Source organism: Natrix helvetica (genome assembly GCF_964273705.1).
Source record: "Natrix helvetica genome assembly, chromosome: 2".
Lineage (NCBI taxonomy): Eukaryota > Metazoa > Chordata > Lepidosauria > Squamata > Natricidae > Natrix > Natrix helvetica.
The window spans coordinates 31,927,961-31,950,965 of NC_138552.1; the positions used below are offsets into that span (position 1 = coordinate 31,927,961).

The 23,005-nt window shown below is 44.2% G+C and overlaps 2 protein-coding genes across 2 annotated transcripts in view; one reads left to right on the forward strand and one right to left on the reverse strand.

Annotated features, from left to right (window-relative positions):
• The window catches only part of ADAMTS6 (ADAM metallopeptidase with thrombospondin type 1 motif 6), a 139,835-nt gene extending 123,886 nt beyond the window's left edge, over positions 1-15,949 (reverse strand). Inside the window, exon 1 of the mRNA XM_081940942.1 lies at positions 15,469-15,949. The gene's annotated coding sequence lies outside the window, so the exon portion shown is untranslated. The remainder of the gene's footprint in view (positions 1-15,468) is intronic.
• PPWD1 (peptidylprolyl isomerase domain and WD repeat containing 1) overlaps positions 1-23,005 on the forward strand; it is a 356,454-nt gene that overhangs the window by 293,540 nt on the left and 39,909 nt on the right. The gene's annotated exons all lie outside the window — the stretch shown is intronic.

Sequence of the window (23,005 nt, forward strand, 5' to 3'; positions counted from 1 at the left end):
CAAACAGAAAGAAAGCAGCAGACTAGAGACCCCATCCTCAATTTTCACACAGTAAAATGTTAGGTTGAGGTACATATTTCTCCGAGTCAATGTCAAACATAAGACTGACTCTTATTCACAATATAAATAGATCAGAGAAAAACATGGGATAGTTCATACACTTCCTATATTATCAAACTCCTCACCTGTGAAGAGATGTAGGGGACAAACCCAACCTCCACAAAGATGTCATAATGATCTAGATAACTTTTTTTTTAAAAAAAAGAGGACTGTCATCACTACTACCAACAGGAAAACTGAAAATCTTTTTTAAAAATCCAGGAAGGTCACAATAAATAACAAAAGACACAGGTTTATACCAAACCCATGACCACTCTCTTGAAGAATAAGAAGATACGGGAGGAGGAGCCAACGTCGTGACAATATGGACGTGCAATCTCGATGCTCCGAGACCGCAGCCGATACTTTTGCCTCTGGGTGGTCCAATCAGACCTAAACCGTCCCGCAGAGATGGTGAACAGGAAGAATACGTCTTGCTGATCTCAGGGACATCGCAAAGTCCCTGATTGATCCAAGAGAAGTTCTTCAAGGCAGCGACAAAAAATCCAGCCATTAAGCTGATGAAGTCGGGGTGGCTCCAAAATGGAAGGATACAGAAAGAGAAAGTGTTTCCAGCTGGTGAGGAATTTTTACCGTTTTAAAAGAAACTGCCTAATTTGAGAACAGAAGAAATAAGTGGTGGAATTAAGCTTTGAATGGTTTTGGACAGTGAGTTATCTTACTTTTTAAATGCTATGTTCATGGATGGAATTTATGCAAGCCTTTTAAAACAAATGGATTAAGTTTTCTTCTTTTATTTTTTTTCTTTTATTATTATTCTTTGTAACCTATGGACTAAAATTCTCCTTCTTCATTACTGCAGGTGTTTTTCCCCTTCTCTTCTCTAACTCATTCAAGAATTTAACTTTTTTTTAAACTTGGAATATAAAAAGATACAAAAGGAAACAAAGAAAATTGTAACAACAGAGGGAAAGAAAAACATTGCTACTCGGAAGCTGGATGTTTGTGTATTAGAAACAAAATACCTTTACTTTCTTCACTGATTATTCTGGCTTGGCACTTCAAGGTCTCACTGTTTGTTTAGAGTGATAAGAAGAAAAGCATACATATGTTCCTTTGAAGTATATCTTTAACCAGAGAAAAGTGAAAATAAGACCTTATTGTGAATTTATGCTTAATCTTGTAAAAAAGGTAAATAACCCCTGGAACCACCTTCCCCTGGGTCCTCCACCCTTTCCCTGTATGTTCTGGGAGAAATGGGTGGGGAAGGGAAAACCACCTCCCTTCTGGGCCTAGCCGGGGAGACAGATGGTGAAGAAGGACTGAAGCCCCTAGTGGGTGAGTCAGACACCTGAGACCAGGCCCCAAGGGGAGACCTGGGCCTACTGGGAGACTCAGGCCTAGAAGCTTGTGCTCGTCTCTCTGTCCTAGCCACCTGTTTTTCCAGGGCCTTTTGTCATCTGGACTTATCCCTGGCAGCGGCTCTGGAAGGGCGTTGCTCTGCCATAGGCTTGGAGGCTGCTGTTCTGGCCTAAGCCTGCCCTGTGTCTCCTCCACCCCCTCTCCTTGGGCCTGCGCATCGAAAGCTGTGGAGGCCATGCCTCACTCACGTGTCTTGCTGGGTGCCTGCCGGTCTCAGATTCAGGCCTCGCTGCAGTTGGTCCACGAGGCTTGGCGTGCCTCTCTCCTGCAGCTTCCCAGGCTTTGTTCCAGCCGCTTCTTACACGTGGTGAGAGGCCGCCGCCCATGAGGTCACACCAAAATGGCCGCCGCGCCTCGTGGGTGAAGATCCAGGTGATCCATTTCCACTCTTTGGCTCTGAGGGGATTAGCCTCGCAACGAGCCGACACAGAGACTCCTCTCTCCCAGCCCAGCTGCCCTGACGAATCTTCAGCCGCCTCGCCGACTGCGATCAGCGCTTTGTGGGCAGGTTTAATGAACCGCGGCAAGCTTTTGAAGCCGCAGCAAGCGATCAGAGTGATAAGCGCCGCCGCAGGGCTTCCAAATTGTGGCACGGCTCAGAACGGCGCGAAAACCTCCGATCAAAGGATCTCTCACTTGCTGTGGCGCTGGAAGTCTCTGAAGACGTCCATTATAAGCATAAAGTCTTTGCCAAGCTCTGGAAGAGCCAAGGCTCTCTGAGAGCTCCTGGGAGCATGGAGGAGGACCTCCCTGCTCTCTGGCAAAAACAGCAAATCCCTTAGTAAACTTTAGAATATCCAATTAACCTGATTAAATTTACTAGAATAATTAATAAACTACCTCACAGGAGCAAGCTAATGCTTGGACCAAAGACTGAGGGAACTGGGAGCCAGGAGGGAAAGGGGGATACTTAAAGAAAATCCCTCAGTCTCTGGACCAATCAGGCTGTAACAAACCCTGCTGTAGCCCCTCCCACCGAAGCCACTGGAAAAGATGAAGATCTTAAGGATATTATGAGTACAATTTTAGCAGAATATATTAAAAGAGATAAAGAACAGTTGTGGGATATGGATCTGGTTTATAGGATTAATTCAGCATATGCCAGAACACATAATGTTCCAAGGGAAGTACATGTTACATTTCTTAGGAAGACCACGAGGGATGAGATTCTAGGGGCTCAGAGAGGGGGACCACTTTCTTAAGCAAATTCCGAAAAAAATAAGAGATAAGAGGAGGAAGTATTCCTCCTTATCAAAGAAATTATATAATAAGGGAATTTGGTTTAGATGGTTATTGCCAGAAGGATTGCTGATCTTCTGGGACGGAAACAGAATTAGAATTAACACAGTTGTGGAGGCAGAGGCCTTCATTAAAAAACATAGTGCCCTCCTAGAGAACGGAAATATAAGAAGTAGTAAAAAGGCGACAACACACAAGACATGAAGGAGGGAGGGGCTGCGGCTCCGCCTGGGGACAGGGGGGAGGGAACAATAATGGAAAGACTCAGGTCACAAAAATAAATATATCTGGAATATCATTCTAATTGTTGATATATTAGAAAGTGGCAAAAGAGATGATTGAACACATGGTTGATACAATGTATAATAAGATGCTGTTTCTGCTTATCTTTTATCTTTTGTTTTTTTTTCTGTAAAAAGTTGTGAGAATTGGAGATTCCTACCTCTAGCACGATGGAGCTGCCAATTTTTTTTTTTGTATATCCACCTACCCTTTTCCCATAAATTTTAAAAACCAATAAAATTCTTTTAAAACAAAAAGAAAGATTAGAAATCTTTTTGGTTATATATAAAGGCTAATAAAAAGAACTAAGTTAAATTTAGTTAAGTTTTGATTATTGGGGGGGGGATGTTATGATACATGATACAATCAAATAAAGGAGGGATAATGATAACAACATGTATGTATGTATGTATGTATGTATGTATAGGTACAACATAAGGAAACGATGTAAATTGTAAACAGTGATTTGGAAAGAAGGATTACAAATTTTTGTTACTAAATATTATAGATGTTTAGCTATAATAGGCCATAAGGATTCAGTGTTATTGGAGGATTTTAGAAATAGCAAATGAAATGCCAATATGTGGTTATGTTTTAAATCTTGATATATTTTATGATGAAGGACATTTAAACAATTATAGTCAAATGAAAATAGAGGTATGATGATGGTAATATGTATAAATATATCTGAGTTAAAATACTTGAGTTAATATGAATTATGGTTGATGACTGTGGAAGAGATGCACGAAAGTCTTTTGTAACCAACTGATACACTTTCTACAGTATGTAAAGAAGGAGGATTCTTTGTGTTGTGTTTGTTTTGAAAATAAAAAATAAAAACAATAAAAAAAGAATAAGAAGATACAAACCTAAAGTACAAATCTGATTGAAAAATATTGCCCTGGCAATAGAACAAGTGCCAAATATAGGCTTTTGTTCCATGGGCGCCATAGAAACCTACTACTACCCCACCACACCAGCAATAAAGATGCCAACAGCCTCTCTCCAGCACTACCATAGTCTCTTTCTGGAGAACCACAAAGCCTCCAGATATCAATGTACTTTTGCCCAATGATCTGGAAGCCACTACTGCCAGCAACATACTAAAAGGCTAAGTGAAGCAGCTAAATGCCAGGGATATAATGTTAGCCTTTGAGACCAGAATTTAAACAAAACTTTCCATGAAAGAGGACTTAACATCTCCAAAGTCCTTCTACTCAACAGCAGTTAACTACTTAGCTAACTACTTAACTATTAAATACTCACATAGTGGCCCCAGAGCACCAAAGGTGCATTCATTTCAAAGAGAAAAGAGAATGGGAAATTGCACTGCAAATGTCTCCTAAAGCAGCATTTCTCAAAGTGTAATCCACAAAGTGAAACATAATAAATTGTAACATTTCACAATTTTAATTTCTAATACAGCACATACTGGAACATATAACCCACAAAAACTCTTTGAGGTCCTCATTTGTTTTTAAGAATGTAAAGGAGTCCTGAGATTCTTTTTTGAGATTCCTGTTTGAGAATCAATAGGCCTGGGGATGGATTGCATGATTGCAATATGGGGACATGGACAAGGCCTTGCTGCAGGAGCCATTGGACGAGGGCTCACCCACTTGGAAGTCAGCAGCTTATGAAAACAGTTGAAAGTAATCCAGCACACAACCTATGGCATACACTTGGAATACTGCATTCAGTTCTGGTGGCCACAATGTAAAAAAGATGTGGAGACTCTAGAAAGAGTGCAGAGAAGAGCAACAAAGATGATTAGGGGACTGGAGACTAAAACATATGAAGAACGGTTGCAGGAACTGGGTATGTCTAGTTTTAATGAAAAGAAGGACATGGGGAGACATGATAGCAGTGTTCCAATATCTCAGGGGTTGCCAGAAAGAAGAGGGAGTCAAACTATTTTCCAAAGCACCTGAGGGTAGAACAAGAAGCAATGGGTGGAAACTAATCAAGGAGAGAAGCAACTTAGAACTGAGGAGAAACTTCCTGACAGTTAGAACAATTAACCAGTGGAACAGCTTGCCTCCAGAAGTTGTGAATGCCCCAACACTGGAAGTCTTTAAGAAGATGTTGGATAGCCATCTGTCTGAAACGGTATAGGGGTTCCTGCCTAGGCAGGGGGTTGGACTAGAAGACCTCCAAGGTCCCTTCCAACTCTACTATTGTATTATTGTATGTGCTTTGTTGAAGAAGAGGCAATGGATCTGCATTTTGAAGAAAAAGAGGAACCTAGGAGGGGAGACAAAAGAGTCTGGGGAAATAAAATATGGTGCTACCCATAATTATAGACCATCTTTCTACAAAGTATGGGGTCTCTGCTGAAGGAAACAAGAAGAGACAAGGGATACTGGCAGAACTGGACTACAGGAAGGAGTCTTTTTTGAACTGTGAAGCTGCTGTTATCTAAAAAAATAAATAGATACAAACAGACAAAAATGTCGATAGTTATTGTGGAGAAAGTTGATAGGATCTGTGAAGCCCGAGATCTAGAGGCAACCATCAAACACAAGGACTTGGATCTGGAGGGCAGCGAGATTTAAGAATGTGGAAGGACCGCATGCTGTTCACAGATTAGTCAATATGCCACCCTTTTCATGCCATAGTCAACTGATCATGACTTCCAGTGTTGGAAGTCCATATCTTTCGGCTCATACCTTCCATTGCAGTGACGTGCGGTGAGGTTTATGACTGGTGAGGCACTGACACAGTGCTGGGTTTCAAATATTTTTAGACTTGTGGACTTCAACTCCCAGAATTCCACAGCCAGGCATGCTCAGTTCCAATTTAAAGTGACAGCATTTGTTTTTCTCCTTTGCTCCTTCTTTCTTTTTCTTTTTCTTCTCCTTCCCCTCCTTCCTCCCTCTCTCCCTTCCTCCCCCTCTCTCAAACACACACACACACACACACACACACACACACAGAAGTTGGATTGGACTATCTCTCCTACCCCTTCCCTCTCTCACTCACTCTCAAACAAAGCCCCCCACACACAAAAGTTGGATTGGATATCTTTTCCAGTGCCTTGAAAGCAGCTCCTCTGCCATCCCCCCCCCCCATTCCCCTGCTGCCTTTCCCAAACACCTCCACCATTGCAAATGCAGCCTGCTGTCTGGGTGGGAAATGCCTGGAACACAATAAAGCCCACCCACCACCTCCTGCTGGCAGGCTGGGGTGAGAGGAGAGGCAGAGAAGCCGGAGGGGAGCTTCCAAAAGAAAGAGGCTGGGGGGAAGTGTGTGTACTACAGCATGGCTCTTTGCCTGGCTTCCTGCCTCCTCCTGTGGTCTCCTCAGTGCTCGCTTGTGCTCTCCCTCCCCAAGTGTAGTTTGATTGCAGGTGGAGCCACGTTGCCTTTTCAAACTTGTAATCAGTGAAGCTGGGCTAGATTTTTATATAGTTTTATCCAGCTGTGTGTGTGAGAGAGAGAAATGAATGGGGGCCTGGGGAGGAAGTCACTACACTTAGGGAGGGAGAGCACCAGTGAGGTTAAGCAGAGTCATCCACGGTGAGGCAGCAACTAGCTCAGCTTTTTCCTTTTACCTTTTTTTTTTCATGATGAGAGTGGTGAGGCTGTGCCTCACTTGCCTCACCTGACTGCACGTCACTGTTCCATTGTCTGTTGACAGTAAAGGGATTAAACATTTGACATGTTCATGTAGAAACAAGCAGAAGAGTCTATGTGATTCACTGTATGGCTGAAATTTTCTACAAATCTGCTTGGAGATCCACCAAAGATAGTTGTTTGCTTGTGGACATTAATATGAATCATTATCTGGTTCCCCCCCCTCCCCAAAAATGTCACAATGACCCATAAGGTGAAAAATTAGTTGGCTCAACCTATTACGCCCAGTTAAAATTACTTATGGCTAATTTGTACTCAGCAGCCCTCATAAGTCTTAAGTTCAAACTGTATATTGACATTCCAGATTTAGATGTAAATCTAGCCATTTCCTCAATTTCCGTACTCATCCAAACTAGAAAAATAGAAAGAGAAAGGCCAATGCATTTCCAACACATAAAATGTTGTTTGAGAAGGAAGTAGATGACATTAATATTCTGGAATTTTTCAGAATTTCATGGATTTAACCATTACTTAAAATAAAATAAAAACCTCTGGTGGAGCATAAAGAGACTTCTGGAAGTTTTTGATCATATAGGATCAAATAGACTCTGGGTAAGTGCCAATTCTGCCAGACATCTGAAGTGTGTGCGCCAATGCAAATTGCCACTGATCCCCAGGACAGAAGTTTCAACAACTTGGCCAACATTTATTACCTTAAAAGACTTTTCGGTCTTTGGGGAGTTTACAACTCTATGTGATTCAGCTCAGCTTATATTTCTGTAGTTTGTCCTTTACTATTATGGGCCTCTTTAATTCTTCATCTTGGACAATGAATCAGAACCCCAGAAACATGATAACTTATGAACTCCAAAGTAGTAGAAGTACTAGTACTAAACAATATTCAAGACATTTATGGTAGCAATAGGGGAGATGGAGTCCAATTTCAGTGTAACTCCCATTCCCCCCATCTGACATGACTAAAATTCTCAGCATTGCTTCTACATTATGATGCTGCATCCTTACATCTTGAAAGACAGTCCTGCCCTATGGTCACATTACAAACAATAGATCCAAAGAAGAGTGAGTATAGCTACACTCACTCTACACTCACTCTATGGTAAAATCATGGAAGTCAAAGGAAGTCCAATCATTACTTGTCCTTTGTTTTAACTTCCAAAAGACATTCCTCTGCTTTTCAGGCACTTTCATTGTCTAATGACAATGTAGTGCAGGGCAGCAAAAATAATCTCTAGTAGGAATTGTTGCTCTTTACCTATTGCAGCAGCATATAAATAAAGATGTGTTCATTTTATCCTGCCTTTTTTTCATACACGATTCAAGGCAGCAAGCATACATAACACTCCTTTTCCCATTTTCCCCACAACAACCACCATGCTGGGTGTGTGAATGGCCCAAGATCACCCAGCCATTTCTTATGTCTAAATTGACACTACAAGTCACAGCACTTTAACCACTGTACCAAATTTTGCCAACTGACTGAATTATACCTGTATTACTGACCTAAAAGTATGTGATTTCTTCAGGTGGTTATATATACATTTTGCACATGGGAGAAAATCCTGGGGTGTAGCAGACACTCTTAACATGGAAGGATATATATTTTCTCTTTTTATACAAAATATTTGTGATCCCTATATCATTCCCTCAAATTAGATTCCTTTCTTCAACATTTTACCTAGGACAGCTCAAACAGTGCAATCATAATTAATAAATTATATAATTTTATACATTATCCTGCAAAGATTAGGTTTTGATTTACCATTATATAATTTGTATTCTAGGTCTACATCCATGCTTTGTAATAAAATCAAGCGTAAATATGCAGCATGACATCTGATTAAAATGAAAGTACTTGGATTTAACTACATTTCAGAACAGTGATGGGATTCAAAATATTTTACTACCGATTCTGTGGGCGTGGCTTGGTGAGCGTGGCATGGTTTGGTGGGCGTGGCAGGGGAAGGATACTGCAAAATCCCCATTTCCTCCCGATCAGCTGGGACTTAGGAAGCAGAGAATAGATGGGAGTGGGGCCAGTCAGAGGTGGTATTTACTAGTTCTCCGAACTACTCAAAATTTCCGCTACAAGTTCTCCAGAACTGGTTAGAACCTGCTGAATGCCACCTCTGGTTCAGAAGTCACAATCATCAGTGGTCAATTGACATTATGAATTTCTCTTGAACAAGTAGAAATTAAAAATGATATTTTTGTCTGAAAACAATTCTAAATAGACAAATCCTACATCAATAAAAATTGCAAAGCCATTCAAGCTATCTTTGAATTCTTTCTAACCTAGTGTACATTTCAGATATTTCTCCCCTAGATTTACACTGGCAGCACTTATTTTCATTTGACTTGATATGTCTAAATTATTTCCTAAATTAAAATCTGCATTAATTCCATAACAGAGTGAGAATTGTGACTAACTTTCTCTGGGTTAAGACCAGGGTCGTCTTAACAACATTATGGGCCCCGGACAAAGCAGGGGACTGTGGCCCCAATGCAAACTACTCACAGGAATAAAAATGTAAATGGTAGATAAAATTAAACATATATTTGCATGTTAGCATTAATTTAAAAATGCAGTAAAATGTAATAAACATGTTTCAGTATTTTTATGATACAAGATGCATTGAAGGGTTAACATACACAGTTTAGTATGGGGGCCCTATGCTTGTGGGGCCCACAGGCAAGTGCTCATCAGATCTATGCATTAAGATAGCCCTGTTGAGACCATGATTACTTGACACTAAATATGTATCAAATATATCTCATGTCACTATAATATGCAGTGCATTCAGAAAGTATTCAGAACCCCACCACTTTTGTCCATTTTGTTATGCTGCAGCCTGATTCTACAGTTGTTGAAATTCATTTTTTTCCTCATTAATCTACACTCAGAACACTCAGTGAAAACAGAATTTTGGAAATGTCTGTAAATTTATTAAAAAGAAAAAAACTGAAATATAATATTGGCATAAGTATTCAGAACCTTTGCAACAACAGTTGAAATTTAGCTCAGGTGCCTTCCATTTCTCTGGATCATCGCTGAAAAGTTTCTACACCTTGATTGGAGGCGACCTGTGGTAAATTAAACTGATTGGACATAATTTAGAAAGGCCTCTCTACACACCTCTCTATAGAAGGCCTCACAGCTGACAATGCATACTGTAGCAGAGCAAAAGCCACGAGGTCAAAGGAACTGTCTGCAGCAGGGGTCTTCAACCTTGACAACTTTAAGCCTGGAGGACTTCAACTCCCAGAATTTCCCAGCCAGCTTGCTGGGAATTATTCAAGGCACAGATCTGAGGAAGGCTACAATAAAATTTCTGCTGCACTGAAGGTTTTTAAGAGCACAGTGGCCTCACTAATTCTCAAATGAAAAAAGTGTGGCACAACCAGGAATCTTTCAAGTGCTAGCCACCCAGTCAAATTGAGCAATTGGGGAAGAAGGGCCTTAGTTTTCCTTTGTTGTTATGGGGTACTGAGTGTACATTAATGAGGGAAAAATGAATTTGAACAATTGTAGAATCAGGCTGCAGCATAACAAAATTGACAAAAGCGAAGGGGTCCTATTACTTTCTGAATGCACTGTATCTGTATATCTTAAATTATTTTGCATACCACAGTTTTGCCCAAATTAAATTTGCAGATGTTTGGGCTTAGTTGGATTTCTCAGCTTTTACTCACACAAATTAATGCCACAAGGGACAATTGCATTATTTATTTATTGTTTGCAGTCTGGTTCTCCTTAGAAAAGAAACCAGTCCATAAACCCTTCTCTGTCACACTATATTTATTCCAAATTTTTCATATCCAAGCTTGAGTTGGAGCATCTTAAATAGGTTATCAAAGACAATTAAATTCCTGATACATATACGGGTACGTCAAGGCATGTCCCATTTGTCATCTGTGAAACTGACTCTAAAAAGCAAAAACATATTTTAATGATCCTTTTTACATAATACCAGCTAAACAACAGAGGAACTATATAAAGGAAGTGTTAGATGAAAGCAACCTCCATCCTCACCCATTCAACTTCTTTGCACTATCATCAGGCTGATCAAAGGACCCTCAAGTGCTGCTTTCTACTTCAGAGAGCCAACACTTAGTACCAAGGCAAGAAAGATAATCTGAAAACAAATTTTATGCTTTGAGACTCATGTGGAGCATTCTATGGAATAATGATTTCAGCTGTCCATTATGGTTTTGGTTTAGATGTTATGCTTAAAAAAAAAAGCTGCATGCACCTGGGTTAATGTTATGCCTAATGAAAAAAGCCTCTCTGGAATAGGAGAAACTAAGAAAAGAGGCAATAAATAATGCACAGGGGAATTCCACAAAGGTGCAGGTGATTAGTTTAGCAGCCTTTTCCTGACTAGCATTTTTCTCCTTTAATATACTACAATTAAAATGCTATAAATATATTAGTGGAGAGGGTATGATACAGTTACATTGACATGCACCTCAGATTCCTTCTGCAGTGAACAGTTATTTTAGGAAGCTTGCCATGGCAGAGGTTGGGGTAATGACTGTAGGGCCCTTTGCAGGGAAGCCTTAGCTGTTTGGCTCAGTACTTATTTTTGAAACGGAGAGGTGCCAGAGCCAAAGCAGCCTACCAGCCATGACACCCACTTGGAAATGGCAGGAGACAGGAATGGGTAGTATCATATTTTCAGTCACTGGAACCCAGTACTTTTTTCTTTTACATCTTGTCCCACAGCTAGTGAGATAAATCCAACCACATATGGGTCCACCTATATGCCACTGATGAATTGCTATAGGAGTTAGGGTCTTTTCCCATTTCCCCCCTCTCACTTTTCCTAAAGGTGTTTAATTCTGATGAAGGTAGGTTCGGAAAGCTTACTAAAGGCTTGGAAAGGGCATTTTACTTATTCCAAAAGTACCATGATAGTTATTTTAAGTTTCTACCTCTCCGTTTCTACCTTCCATACAAGTAATCCTTGACTTATGACCATAACTGGACTGAAATCTTGGTTGTTGAGTGAAACGGTTGTTGAGTGAAACATGGTTTCATTCCACAAACACAACCTGGGTTCTCCTAGTTGTGATTGGTAGGCAACTGCATGGGCCATTAAGCAGAGAGCACAAAGGAGGCAGGCAGCCTCATGCATGGAAGGGAACTCTTGAACTGGGCTGGAGAAACAAACAAGGTGTTCAGGATCTAAGCCAGGGATGGCTAACCTTTTTGTCCTCGCGTGCTGAAATCGCGCGTGCACCCGAGCACACGCGCACAGGCCTACACCCTCAATGCAATGGGCCCCGCCCCACGCACATGCGTGCACAACCTGCCCTGCACCGCCCCTCCTCCCACTCATGCGTGCGACCTCCCCCGTGCTCCCCCTGTGCGTGCACATGCCCCCCTCTCATGCGCTGTTTTGGCCCTAGCAGGCCTCCCTGAAGCCTCCTGAAACCAAAAATGGGGCACGGGTGTGTGTGTGAGCACTGCACCCCCATGCTCCCCTGGCCCCCATGCATGCACGACCCCCCACGCATTCATGCATGTCTCCCACATGCGCAGCTGGCCAGCGGAAGGCACAGTGGAGCTGAGCTGGGCAACAGCTCGCTTGCCCGCAGAGAGGGCTCCACGTGCCATAGGTTCACCATCACGGATCTAAGCTTTCTTTCTGCAGCACTTCAGATGAGTTCTTTTTCTCCACCACACATGGAGAGAAACTCCTTCAAGGGACTGCAGAAAACTTTCAGATCTGATCTGCATTTCTTCAGCCCTTTGGAAAAGTTCCTCTTCTCTCTGTGTGTTGGGCTGGAGAAACAAAGCACGGATCCAATCTGGAAGATCCTGTTTTATTTATCCAGCTCATTGCACAAGCATCCCTCTCTTCTAGAAGGCAAACCCTGCACTGGGCTGGAGAAGCTAAGTGGGGATCATCAAAGATCCCTGCTTCATTTCTGCACTCCAATGAAGGGTGTCTCCCTACCCCGCTTTTTTTTAGGGGAGGGGAAATCCTTCTTCAGATACCAGCAGCTTGCAACCTTCTCTGCTAACTTCCCCACTGATTTTCTGAGGAGGCCGACAGAGAAAACTGCAAATGGCAGTCACCTGATGATAGGGCACTTGGCAACCAGTTAGCTGTAAGAGTGAACAGGTTGCCAAACACTCAGATCATGTGTCTGTGAAGAGATATTTTCTGATGGCTAGAGGTGCTTTACAGATGATAAAGCACCCTTCCCTAGCCATGCTTTGAACTTTGAATGGTCATCAAATGACAAGTCATGTTGAGGACCACCAAAAGAAAAAAAATATGTAGCTCGGGGTCAACTAGTGGGCAAACAGTACTATATAAAAACAGGGAACTAACCCCACACTTAACTTGCACTGATAAAGTTCCTTAGCTGGGCAATGAAAAGTCTGCAAGCAAGTAACAAAAGCTCCAAGGACACCATGATTGATTTTCAACCAGGCACTGGAGAGTGGAAGGGAGAGGGAAAACAAGTTATGGCAACTCTGTGCATGGGCAGTGGCAGTCTCTTATAGGCTTAGGGTACGTGTATCCAGTTACAGAGCAGGAGCAACCCAGGAGAAGCTCTTCCGGACCTCCAACCATCCACTCCCGGCTTCTTTAAGCCACCAGGTAAGCAGCAGCAGCAGCGCCGCCACCCGGGTTCCTCTCCTCCGGACCGCATCCTTTCTTCGTCCCCGCGGAGCCTTGGCCACCGTTCCGCGCCCGCGGCGCACCAATCCTCGCCGCTGGCCCCCGGGACCGTCTCCAAAGGCAGCGGCTGAGCTGAAGCGAGTGGCTTTGCGCCGACTGCGGCAGGCGCTTTTTCAATGAGCCTCATTCCCCAGCCTCGTCCGCTTTCTCCCCGCGCGACGGCCGCCTTCTCTCCTCCCTCCGCCCCGTTACCACCTGCAGCCCGCGGTTACCGCCGGGCATTTAGTCGCGCCAATTCTGGTTCCGGGCGGGGAGGAGGAAGGGGGAGAGTAACTGACCGGATGCCGCGCTGCGCGTAAGACCAGAGCAAGAGGGAAGGTCACGGCCCCGCCAGCCAGTTAGCGCTGGACTCGGGGGCCCCCTCGCCGCTACTCCCGGCCAGGGTTTCCCTCGAGCTCCGCCGCGCGGCCTTCAGGTTCGCGCGTACCCGGCTGGTGTCTGGCAGCGACGCCCTTGGCTAGAGGCGCTTAATAGTCCTTGGCGGGCGCTCCGGTTCCCTACGGGGAGGACGCGAGAGGCGAAGCCGGCCCGTTCCCCCACCCCCCTCCGACCCTGCTCTGGCTCGCAGGCAAGTCGCAGCGTCTCCTGGCGGGACTCGGGAGAGCTGCAGACTCCGGACGGGGAGGGCTGTGAGAAGCGGCCAGCCGGGGAACCTGAGGTTGCTAAGGCGATACCCGGGATATGGGGTAATCGCTTCCGAAGCGGTCCCAGGTAACCGCTTGGCCACCGCCACAGCTTGCCTCTTTTGGCTTCCGCAGCCGGGAATTTCTACGCTCTAAGAGGACGGGAACTGAAAACCGAAAGGCGGACGCGGGGATTTATTCGCTCCGGCTTTCAATTGTCTGTAATTTTGGGAGAGAAAAGGGGGAAAGGAAAAAGCTGCCGCTCTGAGGGAAATTTCACGGAATCCGACAGGGATTCTCAAATCAGACGGGGGGACCGCAGATCCGAGCAGAAAGCGGCGCCTCCTCTCGCAAGGCAGCCCTGGAGAGCAACTGCCACCTGGGTGGTGGAGGATGGGGGGTGGGGAGAGAGCAAAACCGAGCCGATTCGAATAACTTCGCGCCTCCCTCCTTTTCTCCCCCTTCTTCACTCTCAAAGGGATCAGCTGTCATTTTTACTGCTGGAACTCCAGACAAAACTTTTTTTTTAAAGTCCTCCGCCCCCCCCCCCCCCACGCACACACATAATCCTATGTCGTACAAAAGAACATATCTCCCCCTTCAAGAGAACTAGAAAGAACAAAAGCCTTGCCTCCCCGCCTGCCTCCCTCCCTCCCAATCAGAGGGAAGAGTCTGGAGCTGTTCTAATGGAGCTGATCCTAAAGTTAACATTCAGCAGCCCATTTCCAGACAGCAGCGCTAAATCTATTTGGATAAAACGCGTGTAGCCCAGACACTTGGCACGAGGCCCATAGGAGTTGCAGAAGCAGCCCAGCTGAAAACAAGCGTCTGGGACTGAACTCTATCCGCCTTCACAAGCAGTGAAAGGAACCAGCCAATGCAAGGAGTCTGGACGCAGAGATTCGTCCTCCACCCCCTACCTTCACTCTCCGGGCACACACCTTCGCCGCCACTTTTCACACACACACACACACACACGATCCCTTTGAGCAGCCCCGCCGCCGCGATTCCAGAAGCTCCGTAAAAGGCTGCGTGTCCAGCAAAGCCCTCCGGATCGCCGAGTAAATCAAAGCTCCGCGCTTCCACTTCTCCCATTCACCCCTCAAGAGTTGGAGGTCCCTCTCCATTCAATGGAGCAAGCCGGCTCGAGCGATCCCATCAACGCCTGAGTCCATGCACAAAAACACGCACTTGTCTTCCCCATGGCTATAGACACTGGCGGCGGCCCCCTGCCAAGCAACGGGTTTGGATTAGAAGCGAAGTCTCGCAGACACCCAGTTTCCCATTCGCGGCCAGATGTTTTGCTGAGTTCTCAGTGAAGCGTTTCCGCTCCTTTAGGAGCACACTTGTTAAATCCAGCTGCTTTGCCGCAGAAAGTCTTCGCGCCCCTCGTCCCCCCGCCCCCGTTAATCCTCACCGCTCAGAGATCGCTCTGAAATCATTGCAAATCCAGATCGCCTAGCCAGCGTATTTACCAATCACCCCCCACTCCGTATCTATACGGGAGACAAGAAAATCATAAGGCAAAAAGCCCGTCAAAGCTTTCCTTACCGTTCTCATCTTCAATGTCTTTGCTACAAAGTGACTTTCAGACAATGGCAATTGGACTGGACGGGTCCCGTATTCCTCTCTGATTTCCCCCTCTTGGCCCAAGCCAGCCAGAGATAAATTCTAGAGCAGAATAAAATCCTCTAGCTTTTCCTAAACTGAGGCAAACCGGACAGACTAAGCAGAAAAGAGGGATGCCATAGGCTTATCCAGCCTGTCTAAGCACCCTGCATTTTTTTGTCTTTTTACAACCAAAAAAAGGAAGGAAGGAAGGAAGAAGGGGGAGAGAAAGGAACAGGGGAAAGAGGAAACGGGGAGAGCGGGGGTAAGGACTTAATCGGGAGTTAAGGTTTGCTTCTTGACCACCCTTTCGAGGCAGAAATATGATGTGAATACTATTCAAAAGAAGGAGAAAGGGAAGGAAGGAGGGGAAGAGGGAGCAGGAAAAGCTGGAGAGAAAGTTTTTTGTTGAAGTAGCTCGAGATCTCTGCTCACTACCGGCCTTTAGCCAAGTTAGAGCTGCAGCAGAAGCGGACTATTTTGGCCTGGGAGGGCACGCTGACGTCACTTTGCAACTGTGCCGCTGGCACAGCTGCGCATGTCGGGCCATTACGTGGAGGAGGAGGGGAAGGCAGAGGTACCATTAAGGGGTAATGGAGTGGGCTAGGACAATGTAAACTTCACCCCCCCCCCGCACCCCGCCGACTGTCTGTTTCTTTTGCGCGCGCCATAGCGCTCTTCTCTCTCTCTCTCTCCTCCTTATGACTCTCCCCCAGGCCGCGTACCTCTGCTGGTTCTTTCGGTCAGACGGGCTGTTCCAAAACTGCTCTGCAGAAATGGGGGGAAAGGCGACTTGACTCGGGATGAGCCGGTGTATCTGGAAAAATCTTCCGCGCTCGGGAACTTAAATGACCGCTGAAACCAGGCGGCTTCCGCGCACTGCCCTGGACGGGGGTACTCAAAACTGAGGGAGGAGGGAGAACAAACGAAGGGCCTCGGTGTGAGGTTGATCAGCTCCGATACCTTCGTTCTGCAATAAACGTGCGGCGTTATCCGTGTTACACAAAAGATTTACCCCGTCGCCCCTTCAGGAAAAGAACGCAAAGCTATTCGATTCCTTTCCTTTGTACGACTCTAGTTCTCATATGCAACCGAGTGTGTGAATTCATCAGTAGGTAAAAGTTTGGTGGTTACATACTCCTTCCATCCAGATTACTTAAATCCAGATAAGGGTTGCTGAAGAAGAACAGATTTTGCCCTCGTGGCCCGAGGTTGAGCCCATCTGGACACTTAGTTGTAGGCTAGAAAGAAAGCAAGATAAGCACCTTAACTCCTTATCCATTGAGCAAGTCTGTTCGCTTCCAAACATGGAGACTAATGAATCAGGTAATATCTTTGTGGCAAACTAAGGCACAAGAGACTTCAATTGCCTAATTTAATCTGTTAGGGCCAGTCACTGTTTAAAGTCCAGGTGTGGTAGCATGTTTACTTTATAAAGTCTCCCCACATGTATATGAGAGAGTCCATCTGAGCAAGTGTCCACATGACAACAGAAACAGGAGGAGGAGGAGGAGGAACACACAGAATTCCACCATCAGAGAGCAAGTTTCAGTAGTCCCAAGGAAGGAGATATAGGCAGCTGATGGGTTCTTGCATGCTATATCAGACCTGTAATATAGTGGTTTTACAGTTTCTGTACACTGCGCGTTTACTGTAGTGGTTTCCAGATGTGCATTGGTCTCATTCACATCTTTGATTTTAGGCGTATGTAAACTTGTGCATGCAGCAAATCTTGGTGATACTTAATTTCTCTACTATGCTGATAATTCCCCTTTGTCTCATTCTAGGATGGTGGGGCCACATAGTGACATATGAGAAGTGACAAAAGCAACAACAAATACTCCTCTACTCCTATCCCATTTCTGTTCACTGAACTAACCCAGACTTGTGAAAGAGATTCTGTTTTTCCCTTCTCCGTCCCACATTATTTCCAGATGGTAACCAGAAACGAGCTGACTTTGGAACTGGCAGTTGATACGGTTCTTGGGTCTGGTTTTCTCCCTCCCACCCTTTCCTCAAGAGTTTCCTGTACGGAGGATATTCATGGCCACGCTGCACCGGTCGCAGCCAGGAGGGAAACGCTCTCCCTCTCCCTCTCTCTGCAGATATGCAGAAAACCGAATTGAAATAAAAGCTACGCGTTCCGACTAAAAGTGCCAAGGCACTTTCGCTTTCATTTAAACGGCTCTTCGCAACTAGGGACAGACAGGCGAAAGGGTTGCTTGGAGGGGATCCGAGTGGGAGGGCGAGAAAGAGACAGTAAACTCAAGGCTTATTTTCTCCAAAGAAAAAAAGGAGCAGCAAAACTAGGCACGGTAGAAAAGTGGGTGAAGGAGAGTGAGTGAGCTGGGTCGCACAACCCCCCCCCCCCAACCACCAGCCTTCCTCCAACCTGAAAGTACGGGCGCTTTTAAGATTTCACCCGCCACGAGAGCGCTCAGCTGGGCACGAGTGGCACAAGCGATTCCCCCCGCCTCCCAGTCCCCAGTGGTTTGCGTCGCTGGGCCCATGAATGACTGCGCCCGTGGAGGCTCGATCTTCCCGCGGAACCCACCCACCCCTCCCACCCAGCGCTCCTGGGTGCAAATTTAGGATTCAGATTGGCGGGTTTCGGTTTGTTCCACAGCCCTGGGACAACCAACACACACACACACACACACACACACACCGACCCCCCCCCCCACCATCCCGGCGAGGCTCAGCTTCGCGCAGGCGGAGACCGAAAGAAACGTGGCCTGTGGCTGCCCCGTACCAAGGGCATAAGCAGGGTGAGTTTGGGAGAAAAGCTTTCCTGATATTTAAAAGTTTAAAGCGCTTCCCAGACAATGGGCTGGGGGGGGGGAGGGAGGGTGTCAAGCCTCTGCGTCTGCTCTTGGCCTCGACGGGATGAAAAACTCGAATTGTTGGGTGGGTTGCTAAATATGCCATACCACGCAACCCACTCCGTGGCTTCCAAGCCCCACTCCCCACCCCTTAAGCTTTAACAACAAAAGGGAGAGAGACTGGGTGCCTCCTTAAAAAAAAAAAGAAAAGAAAACGAGCGAAGCTGAGAAATACTTATTGCCTATTCAAGGAGCGCCATCCTGCGGCCAGTGGCGGTAAAGAGCAACTGGAACCGAATTTGGCTACTTGTTTAGTGGAAATTGCGGTTTCACTCACCTATGTTCATTATGAACCGCGAGGGCCTGTCCTCTCTGCTTCTTCTTATTATAAGTTATATACTCCTAGAACAGAGGTGTCCAAACTTGGGAACTTTTAAGACTTGTGGACTTCAACTCCCAGAATTCCTCAGCCAGCCATGCTGGCTGGGGAATTCTGGGAGTTGAAGTCCACAAGTCTTAAAAGTTCCCAAGTTTGGACACCTCTGTTCTAGAAGATGTATACAAATAGAGCTAAGTCAGGAATGGGCAAATACCGGCTTTCCTTATGTTTGAAACCAGCTTTTATCACCTGTATCTAGCGAGGATCCTATGAAGCATGATGGGCATTGCAATCCAAATATCTGGAAGGCCTCTCTCTCACCTGGATAGATTCAGGGGTGGTATTGAGCAGGTTCTGACCAGTTCTGGAGAACCAGTAGCAGAATTTTTGAGTAGTTTGGAGAACCGGTAAAAACTACCTCTGACTGAGCCCGCCCCCATCTATTTTCTGCCTCCCAAATTCCAGCGGATCGGGATGAAATGGGGGATTTTGCAGTATCCTTCCCCTTTCACGCCCACCAAGCCATACCACGCCCACAGAACCAGTAGTAAAATATTTTGAATCCCACCCCTGGATAGATTCCCGTTGCTTGTAAAATTTACTGGGGTGTTAGGCCTACTTGGACTTAACTGCCAAAAAAATAGAACACACACACACAGACACACCAGCATTCGCTTTGCTTCGCTTCCTGCTTATTTTTCTTGAAAGAACTCATTGGAATAGTCTTCATTCAGTTTATCTGAATGTTACCCCCATTTCAAGTAACCTTTCAAAATGAAACATTTTAAAAATTAAAATGAAATGAAAAAAATGAAACTTTTTTTTTCATCAGCTCTAGGAAATACAGGTAGTCCTCGACTTACAACAGTTTGTTTAGTGACCTTTCAAAGTTACAACGGCACTGAAGAAAGTGACACATGGCCATTTTTCACACTTACGACCGTTGCAGCATCTCCTTGGTCATATGATCCAAGATTCAGATGCTTGGTAACTGATTCATAGTTATGAAGGTTGCAGTATCCTGGGATCATGTGATCCCCTTTTGCGACCTTCTGACAAGCCAAGTCAATGGGGAAGCCAGGTACACTTCACAACCGTGTTACTAATTTAACAACTGCAGTGATTCACTTAACAACTGTGGCAAGAAAGATTGTAAAATGGGGCAAAACCCAAGTGTCTCGCTTAGCAACATCAATTTTGGGCTCAGTGGTGGTCATGTGGTCATTAATCAGGTTACTGGAAAATCGCAGTAGAATTTTCAACCTTTTTCCATTTAGAGGTAAGTGTCTTCTGCCTAGAGAGAGTGGAAATCTCTCTTTCATCAATTTGCTTATTCGTTTTAAATATTTATAAATCAGCTTGTGGGACAACTGTCTGAAAAATCTTGCTATCGTCCATTTAAATTTTAAAAAATGACTACTTTGAAAAAAAAAACTTTCAGCAGTGTACAGTCTGTAGCAACTGTGGTTAAATGTAAAATAAGACCAAAGTGGGGCAGGAAACAATCATTTGCAATATCTAAATTGCAGATCATTAGCAATGGTGGATATCCTGGCTGAGAAATCTTCTTTTACAGTATATGAAAGGCTGCTGGTCCAAGCAAAAAAACCAGCAAGAAGCTTCAGCTCTGCAGTTAGAAGCAAAATGTTCCTGCCATCTGCCCCCAATCTCCCAATTTTTAAGAGTAAAAATTGAAATAAAATTGAGAAGGGTCTGATTCAATTCTCTATCAGTGAAGAAAAGCCGTTACCCAACAGGCTTAATGCAACAGTCTCCGTCATATATTATCTCTGTTTATAAAACTCTAATGAAGGAGAGTTTACCGTTTCTAATTGCTTATACTGTCAAGAAATTCTTCAAACGTTCAGAATCCACTTTATCTCTGCTCACAATCTTCTCTTCTCCAAGCTAAACATATCCAGTGCCTCTAGCAATTCCTATTAGGTTTTTCCTTCCAGACCATATTGGTTATACTCTTTTGGACATTCACAGGTAGACATCATCTTTCCTGAAACACGGTTTCCAGAACTGGATGAAATATTCCAGACACTTGGTCTTACCTCTATATATTGTAAAAGAGAGAGGAGATAACAGAGATTGGGTACAGAAAGTCATGGCAAATAGATACATCTGTATGTGTCCTTGTGCCTGCTTTGCACCAGTCTGGTTTTTTTCTGTTCTCCTTGGAAGTCCCTGCCTGGTAATGTTTAGTTGCCAGCTTGTCCATCTCTAAGACATAAAATATATGGAAACAGTGGTACTCCCAATGACGAGCCAGATCCTGAAGATGAAACTCAAATACTTTGGCCACCTAATGAGAAGGAAATAATCCCTGGAGAAGAGCCTAATGCTGGGAAAGATTGAGGGCAAAAGAAGAAGGGGACGGCAGAGAATGAGGTGGCTGGATGGAATCACTGAAGCAGTAGGCGTGAGCTTAAATGGACTCTGGAGGATGGTAGAGGACAGGAAGGCCTGGAGTAGATGTCTTAAAACTTGGCAACTTTAAGACTTATAGACGTCAACTCCCAGAATTTTCCAGCCAGCTCTGCTGGCTGGAGAATTCTGGGAGTTGACAACCACAAGTCTTAAAAGTTGCCAAGTTTGGGACCCCTGGAACGTTGTCCATTGGGTCGCGATGGGTTGGACATGACTTCGCAACTAATAACAACAATGAAGAGTTCTTCTCCTCAAGCAGCAAAATATCTGAACCAGCATTGGGTCTTGAAAAAGGAAATAAAATGGATAAAAAGTCAGGGATTAGTCCATATTATTATTTTTAATTATCCAGCAATAAAAGTATCACAGGGGATACCATTGCCTGCATTGTTGTGATTTTTGCAGGTAAAGAGACATCATGCCAAGACCTTCCTGGCTATTCTAACAAGTGCTAGTTATTTGTTAGCTAGACATTTTTCTCGGCTGCTGCCTCCTTTTACTATTGATAGTTAACCCTAACTAGGTTAGGATATCCTTTGGTATCTTCATTGTCAATTCTAAGGCTGATTATTGTACATATCATTAGTTTGGTTTTTATATTTAATTTTAGTCCTGCTTTTTTGCATTGATGCTCCTTGCCCTTTTAACGACTTGCTTTCTTTGCATTTTGGGCAATCAGAGTAGTGCCATATTATTGATGGTTTTTATTACTCATTTTAGAACCTTATGCATCTTCTTCCAACTTTATCAAATACCAGTAGAAAATTTCCCTCTTGAATTCTAGCCTGTAGGTTAGAGTTCTGTCTGAGGTAGGATGAGAATGGCAGGCAAGGGCATCCATGGAGTATGATTAAAATAACATCCAGACGGCAGCCATGATGGTATTTTTTTAAACTTTGTAACGCACGTAAAAAGGACAGCGTTCCAATCGCACTTTTACAGCTGTCATCTGACTCTACTCTGTAGACATCTTAGTGGTAGGGACAACCTTAGCTGGAAACAGGAGATTTCCTTCCTTTCCTACTGACCTCCCTTAAGTAGACATAAGATCCTATATTTAAAAAGTTAAATGAATCACGTTTTCAACATTCTGGGCACTGTGCACCTGGATTCAGCTGTTTCTGTTTCTGTTATAGCCATTAAATGATTTTAAACGTGTCAATAGACAAATGATAGAAGCAGGGGGGGAGAGATCAAATTCTCAACTTTATGAAAAGTTGATGTTGCGGTTCTAGCTGACTTGCATAGCATTCAGCTACAAAATATCTGAAAGACAGCTTGAAATATTGCTTTTCAAGATGCCAGACGGGGCTTTGGGTGCAGGAGGGAGAATCACATTCCGTTTTCTACATTGTTGGATTTAACTTTCCTTTAACATTGCTGTAAAGAATTCAGGCCTGACTGAAGCTACAAACATTTCCCTTGCTGAGAATACACATACAGACCTTTCCCCCAAAAAATAAATGTTTGTTTTTGTATAAGATAAATTCTCCACTTTGTGCCAGAAACTATGCTAGCCATAATTAAGAGTTGAGATGATTCAAGGTCTTACTTAACATTTCATTGGTGATTATAACAAGGCATATGGAAAACTAGGTATGAGTAGAATTGTAGAGAACACTGTTCATTTATCCATATGCTTGTTTGCTTGTTTTATTTAATGTGCACAGCCTATAATCAATCTTCTTGCCAACAGATGGCACTCAAGAGGCCTAATCAACTGCGAGCATCAAGTATGTAAAAGATAATGAGCACAACATAAATAATTTACATTATTCTTCTCTTGGACAAAGGAATATGCCCTAATAGCCTTTTATTATAATACATGTCCTTAAAATGTTGA